Raw genomic sequence first — 17,567 nt, forward strand, 5'->3', positions numbered from 1 at the left:
CAAACAGCCCATAAGAGTCCACGATATCTTGCATGTGCCGTAGCTGTTAGGGAATCTCGATGTTGATTTCGGACGAGAGTCAGAAATGAAAAAAAAATCAGAAGAAATAATAACTTATTGCTTATCTTCAATCTGAAAAGCCATAAAAGTTAGATTGCTATGTCATAAGAGACGTGTTTTGCAATTTATAAAAAAAAAACTGGAGAGATTCCGACCTATGAGTCAACAGCTGAGCGCGGCAGTTATCAGATGCTTCGATACCCTTCGGTGCGATACAAGCGAAATAAAAGTTGCTCGTAGGTAGAAAAATCTTTTAAACGTCTCGCCTATCGGCTCGACCTATCGCGGTTCTACCTACTCGCGGTTTACTATATACCAGTAAAACGCCTTTTGGGCGAAGAACGAGCGAGCGAGATAGTGAGCCCCGCACGTGTGGAAGGGCGAGAGGGTACTTCCAACGGGCTTGTGCAAAGCACCCTTCTAACCGGTCGCTAGCGGTGTGCCAAATTTGAACGCAATCGGCCCAGCCGTTCCTGAGATCTGGAAGCGGCATTCTGCACGTGCGCACGTGCAAACGGGGTCCAAACTGACTTTTGCACGGCACCCTACTAACTGGTCCCCAACCGTGTACCAAATTTGAGTGCAATCGGCCCAGCCGTTCTCGAGATCCGGGAGCGCCCCCCGCACGTGCGCACGTGCAGTAGCACCCTAACCGCAACACATGGGAATGCATTGCCTGGTGGATGCCTACCTGCATGCCAAGTTTCAGCGAAATCGCCCCAGTAATTACCGAGTTATTGAAATGGGAACAAATTCGACACCTCTTATTGTTGTATTTTGCACGTGCACTGGGGGTGACCCACATGCATCGAGAGTATTCTATTTTTGGTAGAAGGGATGCAGCTACCCTACAAAAATTACCGCAAGACAATCGCCCGAGCGGCTGCTGAGATATGAGCCTTTCAAAATCACTACTTTTGCAAAACAGCTTGAACACCCTTGACTTTTCACGTGGCACGTGCCACGACGGTCACTGAGATGCATCAAAAGTAGTCAATTACGGGGTAGAAGGGATGGGGCTACCCAACAAAAAAGACCGCAGGCCAATCGGTCCAGCGGTTGCTGAGATATAAGCCTCTCAAAAGCGTTACAGGCCGGGCCGGGCCGGGCCGCTCATACTGAGATTTTTCCGTTATATTGAAAAGAGTTCGCTTCGCTCGCTGCGCTCGCTCGCTCGTAATTAAGTGGGGTGGCCCGACCCGTGCCTGGATAGCGAATAGGCTTGCATTGTAGTTCCATAATGCTAAGTCTACGTCCAATGGTAGGTGAAATCAGATGCATTCACATGCATGCATGCTCGTAAGTATATCCATATTCCACACTTTGTGCACCGCTCACAGTACCCTATAGGTTCAGTGGCAGAACACTTTCTTTCGAGCATTTCCGGACACAGCTCAGCCCACTCCCGGCGGGTCGATCCAGTCACATGACATCAGAGTCCTGCCAAAAAAGTTCCCCTCGATTTCTGCGTTTACACATACGAGTAATTTTCTGGTCTCAACCCTATTAGTGGCAGGCTCCTGACTACCCCTATTAGCCCGCGCCCCACTGGGGTCTGCGTATAACACGCCCTACTGGGGGGGGGGGGGGGGGCTATCCATAGCCCCCCTCCTAACTCCGAAACTACTGGGCCGATCGTCAATATTCAAACGGCGTCTGATAGCCCCGGAAAAACTGTCGAGCGAAACCTAATTTCATTGACCTCGAGGTCACCGATGACGTCACAGGTCTGGTCAAAGTAAAAATTATTAGCATTTTGGCTTGTTCACATTTTGGGCTCTGGCCGCCGTCTTACGAGTCAGATCAGGCTCATTTTTGCTTTACACAGTCGTGAACAGATGCTCTAGATACCTTGGGGGTACCAAACTTGTACTTTGATTTTCAGGTCAGGGTCAGCCCGGGTCAGGTCATCACAGGTCACGGAAATATTATATCATGTGTCGGTCATGTGACACATGTTTTATGGTCCATTTAGGCCATAGATTTCTAATCTGATGTCGTCTGTGTCATTCGAGGTCATTTTGAGTCGAATTTAGCTTAGGTCAGGTCACTTTCAGGTCAAAAAAGGTCAAATTTTGAAGTTGAAAATTTTCAACAAAAAGGTGCCTATTGGATGCAGTTTGAGCTCAGGAACACGATGGTGCTATTTATATTGGGGTACGATGTCAAATACGTACTGAAAAATTGATTTGAAAAATTAATAATTGTGAAATTTTTTGCAATAATGCGTATAACTTGGCCATTTTTGAAGATATTCAGCTAAAACTTGCTAGAGTTAGTCATAAGTATGCGTTCTGTCACATATATACCGGTTTTATCGAAAAGCCAAAAACTTTTTGAAAAAATATAAAAATATAAATTTTGAATATTATTAAATAAAATTTTCGAAATTTTCAAAATTTTGAAAATCCGAGATAGCAGTTTGATAGCGCAGTCAATTATAAGTCCTTTCATGCAAAGAAATTGGATCTAGCTTAAAAACTGAGCTCTTGGGAGCGATTGCCGTGGTTCAATGTTTTGCGTCGAAATCGGCCGAACATGACGTCACTCTGACGTCATTTCCGGCCGACCTATGGTAGCTACGAAATTCAAATTTTGACACAAGGTGTCAAATAGATGCAGCCGAAGGTACTGAAAGTTTGGCGTCGATACATCAAGTGGTTTGGAAGTTATTGCAGAAAAACGGGAGGGGGGGGCTATAAATAGCCCCCCCCCCCAGTGCACGGTAGGCGATCGGGCCGGTCTAGCCTCGCGAAACCTCAAAGACACTTTTTTCCGAAAATTGGAAAACAACGCATACTAGTCGACAGAAAATTCATCAAAGATTACGATTAGTGCATTTGCATGGCTCAGGAGACATTTTCTCGTCGACAAAAGTATCGTTAAAGACAGCGTTCCGTAACACTTCATAAGGGGGATAATCACAGCCGATTTTTACGCTCTTTGAATATTTTGCGGAACGATGAAATTGCTAGGTGTTGAGCAACCATTTTGCATGGAAAGTGAAATTTAGGTGTTTAGACGATGCCGCCATAGAAAGCAAGTAGACAAAATCAGTTCAATATGTCTTATAATTAAGTTAACTTTTTATATTTTTTTTCCTACCACTGAACATTACGTTCACTGAATTAACCAAGCCCAGCAAAAAAAGTTTTACGAGGATGAACTGAAAATAATGCTGTACCGCATGCACTAAGACACTATCTATTAGGGGAGCCGGTGAAAATTTGCAGCCACTTGCAGCCCTGGCATCCAGACACCTTTTTCTTCTAAGAGTTGGCCGTGGCTTGGTGCACTTGACCACAAGTGGTAAATGCCACAAAGGGTGTTTTCGCGATAGCTCAAAACACCCAGGCAATAGAGAACTGCAACTTGGCATACCTGACCTTTGATGCACGCTGGATCTTGTGACACCAACCGTGCTTTCAAGTCAGGTCAGGTCACTGACCTATGACGTCATAAATGAACCTCTGCACGATCCTCAGATGTCGCAACCTTACAACGCTCTCAGTGCCAGAGTAACTTTAACAGGGAGGTGAGACTTGCAGGACTTATTGTCCTTTACAGTTCTTACAACCTTTATATCTCAGATTTTTCCTAAATGTCACATAAAGTCAGGTTGGTCACGTGACCTCACCTATAAGTCAATGGGGAAATATGAAAACTGTTATTTTGGCGCCAGGAATGATATTCAATTGTCTCAAGTACATGGAATCGTTACTTCATGCACACCTTGCAACATCTGATGCTGCATTTTTGCATTGTTGACCTCGCATGACGTCATTTATGACGTCACTAGGGTCATACGAGTTTTTCGTCAATAACTCCCGATCAAATTGAGCTAGAGAGTCGACAAGGTCACCAATGGACTCCGGAAGACCTGCCGAATCGAATGATATGCGATATGACCTCCTTCGACCAACTTCGTGATTTGAAGACCTCTGACCTGACCTTGACTCGAGGTCAACACCTTACGGTGGCCTCACCTGAACAAAAAGTAGGTATACCATTCGACGCGCCTGAGCAAGGCGAACACGACGATGTCAAAATCGTGGTTCTGCGGCTATTTTTTGCGAAGTTATTTACCAAAAACCAAACCCGCTGCTTGGGTCACGTTATGAAATGGGGCCTTGCCGGGCGAGGCCCGTTTCATTGCCGGACGCTGTTTCATGATATGTATAAATTGGTAGGGCATAATCGTTTGAATAAAAAGTTGGTTTGGAAGCAATTTTCTACGGAGGTACATACCATTTCAATGTCCTACCCAGCTCATATCGTCATGAATTTCGACCTACCCTCAAAAGTATTCATGCGTTGTTCGAGCGGCAATTAGGCAAATTGCAAGCTCACCACAGAGCACAAATCCTAAAAGAGATAGTCCTTATTTAAAACATATGCTCATTGGATATTCAAGAAGGTTGCTCCTAAATATTGTGGTTCTAGCTTCAAAAACATGGATGTTATGAATGCCGATAGGTTTCGCGAGGCTACACAGGCCGGATCGCCCACTGTGCAACGGGGCGCGGGTTAGTGGCAGGGGGGCTGTTTACGACCCCCCCCCCCCTGATATCTCGAGATCTAACGGGCCGATTTTCAAAATTCAAACGGCATTCGATTTCGCTCAACGTGATCTACATTTCTAAAAAACAAAAAATTAAAAAAATATTAATAGGGGGGTAGAGGGGGGTAAAAACGGGCAAATTGCAGATACATTTTAGACTGTTTATCACGGCCAGATTTCTGAACCAATCTTAACGCAACTTTTGCCGATCGATAGAGAATGAACCAAGAATTCACATGGATCCTAAAAATATGCATTTTCAAAAATCATAGGCGGATACAGATCAGGGCCTCGGCTAAGGAATTTTGACTGGTGGGCCACTTGGGCAGCGACATGGACTGACCTTCGTAGCCATAGCCCACCCCCAATTTTCGATTTCTCCCCAGATTTCGGCCACTTTATTCTGGAAAAAAAAAACGTTAGCAGGGTCGTGGCCAAAATTCGGCAGTATTAATATCGCTTGCAGACTTCAATCGGCTGGAAGTCGCCGACACTACCTCTAGTTTGACTCTGGCTTATATCGTGTCTATCGGCCAGCCGTCTGAGATCGCTCGCAGGCTTATCCCCGACCGTCTGAACTGGTCTGTTTTTCCACTTTTACCCCAAGAGGATATTGCAAACAATAGGTTGAAGTTTTTCACAAGAATACGTTTCACCGATGGGTACTTTACAGCCTGAAAATGTACGATAAGATCTGCTAGTTCAATTTGAAATGTGAAAATTTAGATTTTTCGGAAAATTACTGGTGGGCCAAATCTTTGAGGCTGGTGGGCCATTTCGGGTCACTGGTGGGTCATTTGGCCCACCAGTTAACATGTTAGCCGAGGCCCTGATACAGATCATTGAGATTGGGGGTACACAAAAAGTATAGTAAATAAGGTTTTTGTTGGTACTGTTTCTAAAAAGGGTGGTAATGGTCTTGTTATGTTACAATTTTCTATGAGAGAACGACTACAATTGTATTGGTCATGCATAGGCGGTGCCAGGGCACCTATGTTGGGAGGCAAAACATAACCCCCCTTTTGGACGCCTGGATCCGCCTATTATAGCAAAAACGTGTCAAAAGAGGATGCACAATAACTTTGTATATGTTATCACATGATACCTTTCATTCACTGTTCGTAAAACTGGTGCATACAGTTATAATACATCAGCATCGTGATCTTCGCCCAAATGACTCGCTTCACGAAAAGGACCCCCCAATTCCCAGTGCTCTGGAGCCGCCCCTGGTAAAGTTATGAACTTGAAATTTTCAGGGAGTGTGCCCAATTTAGTTTTAGGAAAAGTCAGAAAATTTCAGCATCGTAGCTTCAGCGGTTTCGGAGATATTCCCGAAACACCTGAGGGGTGGATGAAAACAACCCCCCCCCCCCTGCCACTAATAGGGTTAAAGTTAAGGTAAGGTCGGTCATTAAAGTTAAGGTCGGGAACGAATAACTAGGGGTGACTTGGCTAATGACTTAGACAAACTCCATCATTATTCATCATTATTTGCTGTTTACAATTACTAGGAACAGAAACTCCTATGTTATCATTAAGTACACACTAAAACGTCACTAATCACGGGCTTCATAGCTATTCTTCGATCCATACATGCGCGGTTTACTCTTTTCTAATTCATACGTTTCCTGGAATTCGGGCCAAATCGCAGAGAAACTCGGCTTGTTGCAGGTGTCGTGAGGATACCGTGCAACGTGCATTGATCGTCGTGTGTGGCGGGTCGTAGCTTTCCAGCATTCCCTGTTGTATCTACACAAATATAATGCTTTTGATTCTACAGACGCGAGACTCCCTGTTCTTCCCGGGCTTGAATCCCTCGCTAACCAGTTGGAGACGGCCACTCAGGCCACTTAGGCTGCAAGAAGACATTTGATGCCGGATACTTAAAAATATAAATTTATCTACACCGACATGATGTGGTCTTTTCCTATTTCAGAATGGCGTTTTTATGGGCAATATTCGTGTCGGCCGTTGGTCTGGCGATAGCCGAGTCGCCAGTCGCACCGGAGCCCACCGTGCCAGGTAAGGAACAAAAGTATCCGCTACACTGAACACAGACTTACGCAATGGACGATGTAGGTACTATTGGTCTCAAGATAAGGGTCCAGGCGACCTGTAGGTTTGATGCGGTGAATACCCCCGCCTTCGCCACACTCGCTCGGTGCTACGGAGCTCCGATCTCGCGACCGGTCACCTGTACTTGTAGACTGTGCCGCATGACATAGCAGTCGAGCGGGCCAGCGGAGCTTAGGCGGAAACTAGCGCCGCGTTTGACAGAGAAGGACGCTCACCATTCCGGCGGGAGGGCCGCTCGCCATTTTAACTCCATGGAGCGTCTCGCTGACAATGAAAGACACTACAGGACGACAATATAGGGTTCGGCAAAAGTTATGTCCACTACCTATGACAACACTTTCCTGTTCCTAATCGTGTCCACACCTGAGGGATGACGATTCAGGCTGCACTCCTGCATTGCACGGTCCTTGGCCGCAGAACATGAGGTGACGAACGGACCTCGGGTCACGGATCACCGAGCTACGGCCAGTTTCACAGAGATTGTCCACCTGAACGGCTGCGTCGCTACGTGAATGTCTGAAATTTCTATCAAGGGAGCTGAACCAGACAGACAGCCGGCATGCTCCAGGCCGAACTGACACAGCGTGCCATTGCTGATTGGTTGGGACATCTGCCTGTTGTTTTTGTTTGCAAGCCTTAATTATAGACGAACTGTCTGCACAGTCCGGTGTTGGTGGGTTAAGCATACGGCTGCTGGCAATGTTGCTGATCCTTCCAGTTTGCCGGTGTGCGCCTACCATTTCAAACGTTACAGAAATCGCATTGAAAAAGGCGACCGGGAAGAGGGGCCAGTAGTTGGCGACAAAATTGGCCAAGCGGCTCGCGCTGAAGCGCTATCACATCTCCAAACAGGACCATGAGACGCTATTGGAAGAGCTCTCCAAGGCTCATTAACTACCTTCGGCCCAATACTAAGCCAACGCATGGTCAATGGCATGTTGACATGCATTTTCAATCAGGACGGCGCGCCAGCTCATCGCTCTGCCAAGGCCTAGCAGTGGTGCGAATTGAACGTGCCAGACTTCTGAAGGAAAGAGATGCTAGCTGGCTGCCCTCCGGACCTCATCCTGATCGACGAACTTCGAGCTGTCGTCCAGCAGGACCTGGACAAACAGAAGCCGGCGGCCAACCTCGGCGCCTTGTCGTTACAGCTCAAACGGGCATGATAAAAAATCCAGCCGTACTTACTGCACAACCTAGTTGCCAACATGCAAATTTGCGTTCGTATGTAAGTCCCTGTTCGTGGGGAATAAACTGAACGCTAAAGAGAATCGCTGTCCCCTATGTAGTAACTTAGAGAGAACATTTTTTTAGGATAAAACTTGTGCCGGACCATGTAGCTCACGCATCATTCATTGCAGTTTCACCTTAGACTGTAAGACGTGGCAATTTGTTTAGGACGTAGCAATTAATGTTGTCATGATCGGCATACCACCGAGAACGTAACTATTTACATTATTATCTTAGCTGTTGCATATGTCAACCTTCATAACTTTTAATTTCCTACTGTTTCATATAATTTCATTTATGGCGCTGAACAAGTGTTGAACAGTTCATTTCAATAACTGCATTGTTAAACCTCCGGTAGGGTTAACCAATAACCAATATGTTAAGTGTTGCTCTAGCCCAGTTCGCTATGAGTTCGCTTTATAATTCTATCAAACGTGATATCATTCCAAGAAAGCACTAATAGTGTAGAGTGTAGAAGCCATTCCCACTGATGGGACTCGAAGCGATGCAGCTAGGTAATGCATAAGGCTGATTGGCGAATTTCAGCTTGTAGACAAGACAAGGAAACGTTCTGAAAAATCAAATCCACACGTAACAAACATATTTCAAGAGTGCACGTATCTCGTTGTCGTTGTATCCGTTATTCCTCGTCGGACCTATCGGCTTTCTGAATACCGAGAGGGGTCTAGTGTGTGTGTTTGGGGGGGGGGGACCCCGCCGCCGTTTCGCCCATTATTAAGCTAAAAGCCTTGCACCCAGCGATTCACAATAAAGTTAAAAGTGTCAGATCAACATGTGACCTCTGAGGTCAGGTCACGTGCACAAATGCAGGGTGTTCATTAGCGAATGACGTAAAGTAAGCCCCCGCTGGAGCCCCAAATGATCGCCGGCCATCGTGCATTGAGTTCGCTCCGCAATTTGAGTTGCTTGAGGTTAAACGGTGAAGTCCAAGGAGGAAAAATCGGCAGACTGCAGAGTGACCAGGGGTGCTGGGATCTTGTTCAGTTGCTCGAAGGTGAAGAGAGTCTAGCAATTCTTCAGTAATCTGTCCAGTATTCACGTTCGCAATGGCTTAAGAAACCTGGGAAGGCATTTTTAAATATATGGACTAGTGATGTCAATTACAGAAAGTTGTGATACCGATACCAAACCAAATACCAACAGGAACCGTGGGAAAATACCGAAACCGAACCGACTTGGGAATATCAGGGAAATGCCAACTTTTTACCAAAGTCACAGTCTCTTTTACAGTAGCGAGGATTCACAATACCAACAAAATACCAAATGTGTTAGCCTCGAAACGTCAAATGCCAAGTTGGTATCGGTTTGGTATCGGTATGCCAAAAAGTTGGTATTTGATTGACATCTCTAATATGGACAATCCTCCACAAGAAGAAACTGAACTTATCGTCCGATCCTAATGACCGTCATCTTCCCTGACAGCATGGTGTCGAGGCTGGAAGCGTGCACCTTTTGGCTCACGGCTCAGTGAAGCGGAAGAATGGTTCGTAAGGGTGATATTGAGTGACGAAAAGTGGCTCGCGCTACAGCAAGCACCCGCAAGAATAATACAGGCTCCTTCGTCGAAGAATGCACAAAAGTTGATTCCATACAAGGATGTGCACGGAGCGAAGGTCTTGGCCGAGGTCTGCCGCACGGAGAAGCAAGTTTTCTTCGAGCGACACAACTGATTTCTGTTTGTGCTATGTAAAATGTGTAAGATTTATCATTGCAACGGTGGGCTGTTTATGCAATATGTCTTACGCCTCTGGCGGGGCTGACTTTATGTCATCTTTTATTGATGACCCTGTAATTTAGAGGATAGCGCGTGGATGTTTAAATGCGGTTATCCCGCACCGTAGACAGTGTTTACAATTGCTTCACGTGCAAAGAGATAAAATTATCAGATGTCGTGTAACTGATTTTTTAAACGTCTAGACGATTAACAAACTGCTAAACGTCTAGTAGACATTTCGTCTAGTCTGAAATAGGGGAGACCCGGGAGGTATGGGCCCCCTGGAGGTATGGGCCATCGCAGTTTTGAAGAAGTGTTGCGTATTTTTACACATTTGACCGCGTAAACTGGTAGCAGTCATTCCGTTATACAACCCACGGTGATTTCCAAAATCTTCCTCAGTCTTCTTTGCCAATGAGCGATGATAAAGTGTTTTTGCCCTCTTCGAGTAAAATACGGTTCATACAGAAAATTCGTGATAAATTTGAACCAGGCTCGTTTAATGATGTCAGACCATCGCTAACATAATGTTTAAAGCATGCAAATTAAGACTGGGATAGACAATTTGAAGATTTTTTTCAAGATTATGAGCTGCAATGCTACGCACATTATGGCGTCCTAACCGGGAGGTTCGGGCCACCCACCCAAGTTGATCCTAAATCAATAAAATGATGCGCTCAATGAATGTCCTCTTCAATAAGTTTCATTTTTGTCGCGCAAGGTCTAAAATTTAACTACAAATTTCATTCGAACAGAAAAAAATATTATTTATCTTATTTCGTGGAGCATGATTGAATTAACCAAAATACATGGATGCCCAAGTGACCTCCATGAAGTAAGCTGTTGGCCGCTTTTGCGGTTCCTGGGCTCCAAGAGAGATCAAGGTAGATGCCAGCTACGAGCATTGTTCCCATTGTCGAGAAAAGAATATGAAACATGGCACCGGCCCATACCTCCCGGGCCATGGCCCATACCTCCCGGTGTATTTTGGAGGATCGAAAAAGCGCATGATTTATTGAAAGTTACATCGAGACAAAATAGTTGGTCCCAGATGCCTAATATCAGGCACACCTTGCAAGCGAAAGGCAAGTTCACGTACACAGAGTGAAAAACCGGGTCTAGCCACTGCCCACTGGAAGAAAATTGCCTTTTCACAAAGCCGGCCCAAACCTCCCGGGTCTCCCCTATGTCGTATTTTTATATAAAATGTATTCTTTACCATTAAGCGCCCGAAAGATATCGGCGGTACGGGATGAAATTATTTAACCGCTCGTAGGTAGAAAAATATTTTAAACGTCTCGCCTAACCGCTCGACGTTTAAAATATTTGTTTTACCTGCTCGAGGTTTAATATATAACCACCTTGTATTTCAGTTGGAACGGTAGTTAATATATATTAAACCGCGAGTAGGTAGAACAATTTTTTAAACGTCTCGCCTAATTTTTCTACCTACGAGTGGTTTAATAATTTTATCCCGTACCGCTGGCATCTTTCGGTCACTTAATTTAAAAAATACATTTTATGTAAAAATACGGCATATTTCAGGCTAGACAAAATGTCTACTAGACGTTTAACAGTTGGTTAAACGTCTAGACGTTTAAAAAATGAGGTAAACGACATCTGCTGACAATTTTCTCTCTTTGCACGTGAAACAATTGTAAACACTGCCTACGGTGCGCGGGATAATGACAAAAAACTCCAATATCTATGTGACGTCGTTTATGATGTTGCACATGGTTCACAACGCAAAAGTTGAGCATCGATCTTGCAAGGAGTGAAGCGACACGAGCCCTCCATGTGCAAACGATAGTCTTAAGTCATTTTGTTTTTGTCATCAACATAAATTTTAATATTTCCCTTGTTGAATTATGATGGTGAGGGAGGTCACGTCATTGACCTAGCTTTACGTGAACTTCTAGAAATTACGAGACATAAAAGTTGCAAGGTCTCGGAAGAATATGAAGTCATGTGAGTTTTATTAATCTGCAGAAGTTGACCTAGCAATGGCGGAGTTGCCAAGCCGCAATATTTTGGGACCGAGTGAAGTCTTTTATGACGTCATAGGTCAGTGACTCGACAAGAATTGAAAATGTAATTGGTCGTTGGTGTCACCAGAGAATCGGCTTGAATCAAGTCAGGTGTCAGTGTGCTATTTTTCAGCTTTCAGGTTTCCTTGTTGAGAGCAATCGCAAGAAGTCTGGGGTAGGTAACATCTATGGAAAGTTATGCTTTTGCGGAGCGACCTTCAAAGCTAGCGCGCCCCATGCACTGTCGTGTTTTCAGCTTGCTGTCGGTTTTCCAATATATGGAAGCCAGTTACAGGCGTCTCTTAGTCTCTCATTGGTCAATCGCACACACCACGTGTGGTTCATCAACGACCAATGAGAAGATGAGAAACGCCAGCAAACTGACAGCATGCTGATTTGGTGATCAAACAGCGCCCTGACCACACCCCTCCCATCTATCGCTGACACCCTGCTCGGTAACTCGTCTCGAGACGCGACTGAGCCAGGCCCTTCGACCGGTTACCGCCGCCGGCATAATTCCGCCTGATTCCGACTGCACCGCTGGACACCACACTGCGGCGAGCGACCCCGCTGTCAGACTCGGGCCGAACGCACCCCCTCCCCTACCCCCACTCCAGCTGTGGCGAGGGTGAGGGTATTCACCGCATCAAACCTACAGGCCGCCTGGACCCTTATCTTGAGACCAATAGTACAAGATTATCGTAATTATATCTTAATAACCGTGATTGAGAGCCTACGCTTTGTGTGTTAAATACAAACATGCCTGACTACTAAGTTATGAGTAAACATAATTAAGTGGTGCCGCTCTGTTGCTGTGACGTTTACTTGACATAACACTACGTTGTTTACAGAGTCCAGTAGTAGCCAGCTGAAGGTCTGGTGTAACAACGTAGAGGAGGGAGAGAAGCTGCTCATCGGCCGGAAGAACACCACCCTGCAGGTCAGGAGGTCACGGGTCACACGGTGGGTCGACCACCATGGGACCATTAATGACATTTGAAAAACAGCGCACATTTTCACGATGCTCCCTAAATCCCTACAGCATACCGGCAAAGCATCTTCGGTTGCTTTATAAGCACCTGCCCTCTAACGAACTTTCATATCCGTGTGAAGGTCCTACAACTGTCGAGGTTCGTTCTGAGGACACATTCACACAGTTATCAAAAGACAAAAAGTATATCCCTCTGGTAGTGACCTTTGAGTTTGGGAAAGATCGAATCATTTGGTGCCGACTGCCCTTCGGCAGTGATCTTTACAGAGCAATTAACTGTGTTTACCCGCCCACTGCCGACGCTAGGCGCAGTAGGCAATAATTCAACGACAAAAACACAGCCCCGCCCAGTCACTAACCGTTCGCTCCAAACTGTCGAATCGCTTTGCAAACAATGAAACAGAATGATAAAAAGACGGAAACAACATTTTGATCGATGCTTTCACTATGCTTATGTTAACGGTAACTATTCTTAAGTTCTAGTTGATCCGGATGAGTATGACTTATCAGGAGGCCGGGACAATTTTTAAATCATTTGCTTCCTATCTTCGATGTGATCTGAAACAGTTTGTCCGTTGAAGAGCTACCGATATGATAGAAGAGTCCCAAGTTGTAAATCCATTGTCAGGAATTTGATACATATACTTATCTTGATATGCACATGACCATCTAAGGGTCTCTAAATTATTTTCGCAACGTATAGGCATTCGATTTCCAAGGCCTTGCATTAGCGCCAGCATTTAGTTTTATGACTAAAACTTCGGTCACAACAGTTATTGTGCTTATGGAGCATCATGAATTATGCAGAAGTCTCGACGAGCTGTGTACACTCTTTAGTGAGCCCTTGTATTCTGAATCCCAATGAAAAGGCCCCCAAATTATACAGCATGGACCTATATGTGATGCTTTGCACTGCCGGTTCTTTGAAAACATAATCGGCACATAACATGCCAAACAATGATCATCAGAATAATAAGACAGTAGACATGCTTATCGCTTAGCAACATTGTAAATGGAAAGGATATCCAATAAGCTTGTAGGTTACAATAAAAGACGAAGGTAATCGCCATCTAAAAGATGGTGGCTTGTTGGTCAATGATTTCGCAGCTCGCAACTACGAACAGGATAAATAGCGTTGACGACACTTTAGAATTGAGCGGCAAAGTATTTGTTCAGCCAAACCGGAACCATTTTGCTACCTATTGAACCAGCAATTTCAGATCTAGCTCGTCCTATTGAATAAAAAGGTGCATTTATATATAAGTTAAATATTAAGTACAAAAGGGCGCACACGTATATCTCGACAATAAAAAACGTAAGCACGTCTCATCACCATTCCAGTTAATGCTTCTAATACGTGTCACATAAAGTCTAGTTTGTTGCACTGTGTATTGTGTAGCTTAGATATGGCCTCGTGCGTCGCTGAGTGACCTTTATGACCTTTACGTCACCCTGCGCCCCGGCAGAGTGCCTGTGACCTGCGGACCGAGATCACACCCGCGGCCGTTGGCAGTCTGGTGCTGGCATTTGCAGTTCAGTCCCTGACAGACATGGGGACGTCAGGCAGCATCCACGGCACCTTCCTCGGCGTCCCGAAAATCTACGGTCTCGTCAACAAAACAGGTATGACGTCGAATACATCACGAATTCTTAGATCAAGGACTGAACAACAGCATTTGTATGTCTTCCTTATATGATGGTTTGGTGTAATGACAGCTTGCGAGCGCTCCATTGTTGAAGCATTCTTCGAAAGTGTAATGATGGTCCAGTATACTTTTTTTGTGTCTCCTGGGCAAGGCACGCCAACTGTACACAATAGTTAACGTCCATAGCAATGGCATTAATTTGCTGTTATTGCTGCAGCTAGGCCGCTGAAAACAACAGAAGAAAAAATGTATCAAAATGGAAAAGTAATCGTGCATCGGTAACTTCCCACGGAATAAACGATTTAACCGTCATTATTCTAAACCGCACAAGGCTGCAGTGTGGTCGGATGGATAAACAATATGTTGCCGCTCCGTTTTTGGAAAGTAACAGCTCAAGCTAGCAAGAGCACTTTACAACAAACACAAATAAATTGCTTGATAGTTGATACGTTTGTTCGAACTAAGATTTAACCCGCGCCCGGCTGGGGGTCCTGGATTTCCACGCCCTGCTGAGGGGGTGGGGTGTTTGAACACCCCCCCTTCTAACTCGGCTCCTGGGCCACGTTGCGATACGCGGAAGGCGGCGTTCGAAAGAGCGTCAAAAATAATGACGAAATCACTTCGGTCACTTTTTTGGTCAGGTCAAAGGTCAGGTCACCAGAGGTCATTGAAGGCAAAATTTCGCCGATTTCCAGGTCGAATGTCGACAATTTCCAAGAAGCCAACGCATAACTCGGGAACCAATAGAGCTACAGCGCTGCGGAAAAGCGCATTCGATAGCCCTTTTAACTCTCTTTCTGGGCAATTCCCTTAGATTTGACCTAACGTCAACGGTTTTGCCTGCAGGGGGCAAAAACTGCAAAAATAGCCTATTTTTTCGGAAACAGTTTTTCTGCAATAACCTTTGACCCAAGCCTTGTACGAGCTTAATTTTACCGGCATCGTGTTCCTCTCGTCAAGACGTATCGAAAGAACTATAACTTGACCTTGAAAGGTCAACTTGAAAATTTGACCTCAGGTCATGGTCATGACCTGACCTGAAAGGGTCATGTTGCATATCAGTCGATCCGTATCGTCGAGCTGAACACATCTAAGGCGTTTTATCGCTCTAGCAGGCCTCTATCAAAAGTTATTTGCAAAAAAACTGTTAGATACCATTCGTGACCTGAGATGACCTCAGGGGCATAAACAGGGATCACGGACACCATTTTCATGTTCAGTGTGTCTAAATTACTTGTAATTCAGTGTTTGGGAGTGTTTATAATGTCTTTCGTCCAAAAGAGGCGCATTTCAATTTTCTCCCATTGACTTATAATGGGGAGGTCGCAAAATTGACCTGACCTTAGGCCATCGATATCAAAATTCTGAGATAAATATTTTGTACATGTTATTGCTCTTAGCAATCGCTGAAAGTTTCAAAGCAATCGGTCACTCGGTGTAGCTATGGCAGACATTGAGAGTTTTTATGAGGTGAGGTCATTTCAAGTGACCTGGAGACCTGACCTTGAATGATCTTGGTCTGAAATTCTTACAACATGTGTAGAATTGATGTATGATAAGGTGTACCAAAAACGTTTGAGATATTCGCGAAAAAACACGGGGGGTGTTCAAACACCCCCCAGCAGGGCGCGGGTTAACCCTCGCCCGTATAGGGGGTGTCGAACGGACCCCCCTCGGTTTTTCGAGAATAACTCGCGTAAAAAGCGGCCGATCGCGACGAAGCTTTCAGTACCCTCGCGTTGATTAATTTTACACCTACCCTGAAATTTTCATGACCCTGACCTTAATGACCTTTGACCTGTGACCTACTTTTCGAGATTATGTTTGGCCGGAATCGCGATTCGGCGTATGTCGGCTCGCATTAGCCGCGCGTTTGCAGTCTTTTCGTGTTTTTAAGCGTTCAAACATGTGATATGATGTTGCTCCCATGCATTAGGGTGGGTGTCAAGGTCACCGGAAGGTCAGGTCAGATCATTGACCTATGATGACCTCGGTTCACTTTTTCGAGTTTTACATGTTTCTAGGCAGTTTTTGGAGCTGAATTCGAATTTAGCAACCATATGAACATTAAAGGGACCCTCCCACCTTAACATTAGATTTGAGTTGAGATAGCCAAAATGGGGTCCCTGGCTCACAATTACCGGTTTCGGCACTCACAACATCGAGAAATGCCTTAAATCGGAAATATTGAATTTCAAAATTGCAGCATTTGGTTTCAGAGGGGCTAATGCTTTTGAATACACCTCTGAATGTGTGACGTCAGCGCAGATCTAACGATTTTTAACCTTCGCCCCAGTGGGGGGGGGGGGCATACCGCATATGTTACCACCCTGTCGCGTTTTTTGCGTGTGAATAAAAAACCGCGGCGCGTAGCGCCGCGCCGCTTGGGGTAGCTTTTGGTACATCAATTTTGGACAATGTGTGAAATTTTTGACCCCAGGTCATGTCAGGTCAGGTCACCAGGTCAAGTTAACTGACCAAGCCTAAAAAAAAGTTTGCAATCATGTCCAGCCTGCAGTGTTTGTCAGAAAGGTTTGAAACTTGGTGGATTGCATGCTGTTATGGGCGCCTACAATTTGTATATCTCGGATTTTTTATATCCGTGACCTAAGGTCAGGTCAGTGGCGTGACCTTTCCATTACAAGTCAATGGAGAAAAATGAAAATGCCTCTAGATCTGTGTGTACGCATCGGAACAGTCCAAATATTTCAGAATCACAATGATTTAGTCCACTCGTGATGACCAAGGTGTCATTTTTGCTGATAGCCTCTAGACAGGTCATCCGAGGTCACTTAAGGCTACAAACAGTTTTTTGCCAATAACTCGCGATTGGAAAGAGATAGAACGCTGGGGATGGTCTCATTGTGTTTGTCTTGTTGAGACGCATCGACTGTTATGCAACATGACCTTTTCCGGTAAGGTCATGACCTTGACCTGAGGTCAAATTTTCAAGTTGACCTTTCAAGGTCAAATTATAGTTCATTCGACGCGTCTCGGCGAGGGGAACACGATTCTGGCAATAGAAATGTCGTGGCTTTTTGTAGTCGAAAGTTATTGTCGAAAAACACTTTTCGTTAAAACAGCTATTTTTGGAGTTTTTGCCCTGTGGAGGCTAAACCGTTGACCTGAGGTCAATATTGATAATGACCTTTTCAAAAGAAGAGTTCAACAGCTATCGTTTGTACTTCCATGCGTTTTTCTAGCTACCATAGTTCCTGAGATAGCGGCATGTTTTCTGAAA

The sequence above is a fragment of the Amphibalanus amphitrite genome, unplaced genomic scaffold (assembly GCF_019059575.1).
Source record: "Amphibalanus amphitrite isolate SeventyFive unplaced genomic scaffold, NRLGWU_Aamphi_draft 000286F_arrow, whole genome shotgun sequence".
NCBI lineage: Eukaryota > Metazoa > Arthropoda > Thecostraca > Balanomorpha > Balanidae > Amphibalanus > Amphibalanus amphitrite.